This window comes from Danio rerio, chromosome 11, assembly GCF_049306965.1.
Source record: "Danio rerio strain Tuebingen ecotype United States chromosome 11, GRCz12tu, whole genome shotgun sequence".
Classification (NCBI taxonomy): domain Eukaryota; kingdom Metazoa; phylum Chordata; class Actinopteri; order Cypriniformes; family Danionidae; genus Danio; species Danio rerio.
Window position 1 is genome coordinate 15,420,211 of NC_133186.1, and position 6,045 is coordinate 15,426,255.

Genomic DNA, 6,045 nt, shown 5'->3' on the forward strand with positions numbered 1-6,045 from the left:
CTAACTGCTCAGCGCAAGTTTCTGCAACGAAACTTAGAGCTCCACCTGGAACCCTGCATGCCCGAGGATCATGCACTTTCACCCTTATATCATGTTTAAAAGAACACTCCACACCACCCTCATGGCAGTACTGCAAGACTTGGAAAACAGATGATGGAGCATTAGAAACAGGGAGACAGTCAAACATTGCGGGGCCATGCTGGCCAAAGAGCTCCTGGTAGCAGCGCCTGAGAACATTCATGCCCAAAACACCTGGGGCTCGAAGGCGCAGGCCCCCAGGAGGGTCTCTGACCACCAGAACCCCACATTGAGGTACCAGTTTACCACAAAGCTCAATATCCAGCTCAACATAGCCAATGTAGGGAATAGAAAGGCCATTTGCAGCCCTTAGCTGCAACCACGAGCATGACCTCAACCGATCTTGACCCCATGGCTCAAAATGTTGGGCAAAACAACTTTCCGTAATGGTTGACACCATCAAACCAGTGTCAATTAGGCACGGGACAGACACTCCACCAATTAACACATCCAAAAGTGGACATGACGACATTAAATTTGAGACTGAATTAGACTGAAATCTGTTGGAGGCAATATTTTCCCCAGCCGAGCTGCGGCTCTTCAGCATGACGGGAGCTAGTTTTCCGAAGCACGTATAGAAGGCAACTGCCTACCTGCACGGGCCCCAGACTCAGCCCCAGAATGCATAGGTATCTGTGACGGAATTCGTTCGTCCTCGCAATCTCGTGCAAAATGGCCTGGTTCCTGGCATTATGGAAAGAGGGGGGGGGGGGGGGGGATCTTGAACTAGCACCCTGTAACATAGCAACACTCTGTGTAAGCTGGTTTAACTGTTCCTGTTGTAACTTCAACATTACTTTAAGCTGCCCCATTTCAGATTGTTCAGGTGGACAATTACTACCCAACAGAACACCCCCCCGATACCTTGTATTGAAACCCCCGTGCCAAAGGGAGAGATAAACTGCGTCCTCTTGCCCCGCCTGGTGTGCCCTCCCGTTCCCACCGGATGGCCTCGCTTCGCACCTCTAAAAAAGTGGAACTGGGCTGGCGGCGTACTAACGGCTTTAATTCATGTCGAAGAGAAGAGTCACAAACATATTCAACAAATTGATCTCTCAACAAAATATCAGTGTTGGGCATAACAGTGGGGGATTTTTTCTTTACCTTCGCTAGGAGGCTCATCAGTGACAAAGAGAATTCCAATAAGGTCTCTCCTTCTTGCTGCCTCCTAGAGAAAAACGCTTCCTGTAGGGCAACATGAGATTGAGAGCATCCATATAGCTCATGCAAAATGGAATAAATTTTTTCTGGATCCCCCGCTCTGAAACAGAGCGATGGCGGATCTCCTCACGCGCCTCCCCAGCCAAGTGATCGAATAAGAAAAATGCCTGATCAGCAACAGACAAATGCCGAATTCGAATGCAAGCTTTTGCTTCATCGATCCACTCGTTTATGTTAACACCTGGCCTACCATCGAAAATTGGACACTTTCTATCCCTAGGGATAAACACAAATCGCTCACTTACTGGAGCATTTGCAGACTGATCACTTAACTGCGCTAAATTTTCTCTGGAAGAACCAGCTGTTGGACTCGGTGGAACAACACTACCTTGCTCTTGGCGCAACTGCTCATTTTCTGACTGCAGTTGTAAAACGAGGTCACGCAACTGGCGCAATTCCTCCTCCATTTTGTTTAGCTATTTATTTATATATATATATATATATATATATATATATATATATATATATATATATATAAAACTCACCAGAGTGCTGGAATGCTCAAGTGATACTGCTGCTTTGTCACCTGCACTAACACAAACAAAAACCACTACTAATCCACAAATACGATAATTACACTGGAAAACACACAATGTATCTAAAATGGATCCACGTCTCAAACCAATTATCAAACACACTACCCTGCCGACTACGCAAGAATGTAGAGGAGCGGTAAGTTGGGAGAAAAATACTAAATTTAATTAAAGCTGACTAGGCCACCCTGATCACAGGGAATTTAACACAGGTTCTTTGTGTGAAGAAAAAGGCATGAGACGTGAATACCAAAAATACAAAATTTTATTTTCCTTAATTATCCAATATAAAAAATTCTTTTAAAAAAAGCTTGGTAGCTAATAGTAGCCGCACAATCACATAAATAACAGACAATAACAACACAACAATGGGAGGAGTAGAGGCTTACCAGTGGCAGGTAAACTAGTTACGCAGCACCAAACTCTACAAAATTACAAATGGTCTTACCGCAAGTGCACCACACACACGCACACAAGCATACGTGAGCACACAACACACACACTGCACTCAGTGTCGTATCCCACCAACGCACGATGGACAACTAACGGCCTGCCTGGAAGCCTCAGCTCCTACAAAACAAAAATGACAGTTAACAATCGTACAGTCACAATCTCATACAAATGAACACAGAAATTCCCCAAAAAGACAGATTCATAAAATTCCCCTTGCAAGCAAAACTCAAACAACAGTAATGATGAAAACAATAACAACAACAAAAACAATAATAATAATAATAATAACCAATTAACTCAAAAAAATAAACTTCCCACAGGAAGCACAAATCAAACAATGAATTAGGCACAAAAAGAAAAAATAATGAAGCCCAGAAAACACAAATGAATCCACGCACTCGAAATGTATCAGCTACTACTAGTGTGCAAGTACTCAGTGTGAAGGCAATTTGAGTTTTTGTTATTGTGATTCACAGTACAATAGTCGGAATCTTCACGTTAAGGTTCGCACATTAATCCGGTCTCAGATAAATGAAGCACGCATCAAACGGACTCCAAAGCAGCAATACAAAGCAGCAGTAATGAAGCAGCAGTATGAAGCAGCAGTCTATAAAGGCAGTGGTATGAAGCAGTGGTCTATAAAATCAGCAGTCTATAAAGCAGTGGTTTATAAAAGCAGCGGCCTATAAAAGCAGCAGTATCACTAATGTTGCTCCCTCGGTGTGCCCACACGCAGTTATCCTTACTAAAAGGACAAGATGTTAAGTCGCTGGACAGATCAGCGCATAAGTATTGAAAGCATAACGTACATACCTGTAGTTTGCGAGCCACTTTAGCAACACACACTCACGGACGCATTTGTAGATTAAAACAAAGCCCAGGAATAAAAAGCGATCCAGCTGGGGTGACAGCAACAAAGGCTACAGCCAATCTTATCTGCAGACGGTAAGAAATTAAATACAGCCAGTTAAAAACCATTACATAACCCGACGCTAAAGGGAAAGCAAAACAATGTCTACCTGCAGGAACGGAAGGGGCAGAGGCGGAACCAGCGGGACTCCGTTAGTGACGCACAAGCGGTGCTTCAGTATGCAAACACACACCCAAATCCTCCCTTATATACACACCCAAGAGTTATACGATTGTATAATAGAAAAATCACTTGTGATGACACCAGGTGATCCCACTACACTGGCATGGTGAGAGTATTCCTGTACCCCAGAACAGGGTACTTCTTTTAGGGGCTACTCACACTATGCTATCCAAACTGTGCCCAGGCCCATTTCCCGGATCGTTTCAAAGTGTGAGTGCGCTGATTCGGGCTCAAGCACGGTTCACTTGGCTGGCCCTGGCCCGGTTGGAAGAGGTGGGCCTGAGCGCGGTTCACTTGGGCTTTGTTGTCTTGGGTACGTTTGTAGTGTGAGTGCAAAACGTGCCAAAGCCCGAAACTAAAAGCAAGACGTGACTTTGAGGGACTGTTTCATATAGATTTATTAATCATTCTTACTGTTCAGTGAACGCAAACTGACGTAGCTTATTAAAGACGCAAACTCCTCACTGCACGACAGCTGCGCACCTTCAGCAGACCTCCTCATTCCTGCAGCATGAGGGCTTTATGAGTGTTTATGAGTGCCAAAAGTGGCGGATCTGTTCAAGGAAATATCTGACTGCGTGTTACTGCATCCCTAAGGACTGTTTGGCGAAATATTTGACTACATGTCACTGCATATCAAACGACTGAAACTATATAAATAGAGAAATCTCCACTGTGCTCCTGAGTGAGAACGCTTCTCACTGAACAGCGCAGCATCAATGACGTAAGCGTGCCCAGGCCCGATTGTGGTGTGAGTGCGGGCCGTCGGGGGAGACGGGAGGGGAGACAAGCGTGCTTTGCCCCGATTCGAGGCAACTGTACCTAGTGTGAGTATGGCCTAAGTCTCCTCTGAGGTGGTACAACCTTTGGTGCAACAGGTTTTTAATCCTCCACCATTTATGATGCAGATCAGAAGCTCTTAATCTGTATAAAATACTTTTTCAAGTTTGGTTAGCTTCGTTCGAGAGGTTCTAGGCTGAAGTTGTATGCTTCTGGGCTGTTTTCAACTTCACACAGGTTCCTGGAGGGACCTGGTGTGCTTGCACTCAACTGTAGCTGATCCCAAATGTGTTAAATGGGGTTCAAGTCAGGTGAATCTTTGAGATGCCCTCCTCCTTGAAAGGGTCACGAAACACCAAGACACTTTTTTTTTAGCTGTTGACAGTCATATATGTGTCCCATGCTGCTAAAACCACTATTAGGACACATATATTTCACAAAAAAGTGAAAACTGGTTGTTTTTGCGTTATTTTGAGCAAATTCGTACTTCCACTTTAAAACTAATTTTTGAAGCTGCGTCACGGCCATGAGATCTTAACGTGTGTTCCAGCGTGTAGACTGGACTTCTGTACCTGGGAGTACCGTATTACGTCTCTGAGTGTGCAGCATTAATGCATTAGTAAGGCTTGGTTCAAACCAATCAGCACGCTCTATTGTGCATATTCATTAATGTTACAGTGTTCGGACGGCAGAGAGACGCCACGTTGTGTTTCCAAAACAAGCATGCAGTGTTGCTTTTATAATTTGCTGCAGTGAAAGTTTTGTTTTCATTTTCTCGGTAACACTTTACAATAATAGTACATGAATAATGATGTACTAATATGTAAATTAACCATTACTTTAGTATGAACTCATGATGAGTTAATGCATAAACTAATCATGAACTAACCTTAACTACAGCATGAGTTACATGAGTTCATGTGTGAATAACGGCTACCTTAATTACTTGTTAGTACATTTTTGTTAATTAATGTATTAATTAACACTTTACATTAAGCTAAATATAAGTCACTCTGAATAAGAATACCTTTAGTGTACATGAAAAACACCATTGAATGTAAATTATCTATATATTATCCATATTATATTTGGAATAATTATCTTCCTCAAGGAAAGCACAATATAAAAAAACAACAACTGTTTATTACCTGTTATTAATTACGTGTTCATTATTCATGTTTTGACTGTGAGTGGTAACAGTGCATCGGGCCTTAAGGCACCGCTCAATTGCCCTTAAAAGCCAAATTATCACAATAACATGTACTCGTGAAGCAGACATTACCACCCAAATAAAAACTCAGCTTTAGCCTACAGATGATGCTTTTATTCTTCTATACTGGGTCTGGTTTTTGTTATTGCTTTATTGTGTCAGTAATTATTGTGTATTCTGCCCTCATATTATAATGTACAGTTTAAACACATAGCACTCCTGGCATCGGATAAGTGATGAGCAAATTGTGTAGACATCTAATTAATAATACTTTTACAATAATGTGCCTTAACTTCATGAGTTCATGTTAGTCTATGAGTAGTTAAGAATGAGCTAATCATGATGTGCCCCTCAAAGTCATGACATAACAATACATTAACAACTCATGAGTTCATGTTAGTCTATGAGTAGTTAAAAATGAGTTAATCATGATGTGCCCCTCAAAGTCATGACATAACAATACATTAACAACTCATGAGTTCATGTTAGTCTATGAGTAGTTAAAAATGAGTTAATCATGATGTGCCCCTCAAAGTCATGACATAACAATACATTAACAACTCATGAGTTCATGTTAGTCTATGAGTAGCTAAGAATGAGTTAATCATGATGTGCCCCTCAAAGTAGTCATGACATAACAATACATTAACAACTCATGAGTTCATGTTAGTTAAGAA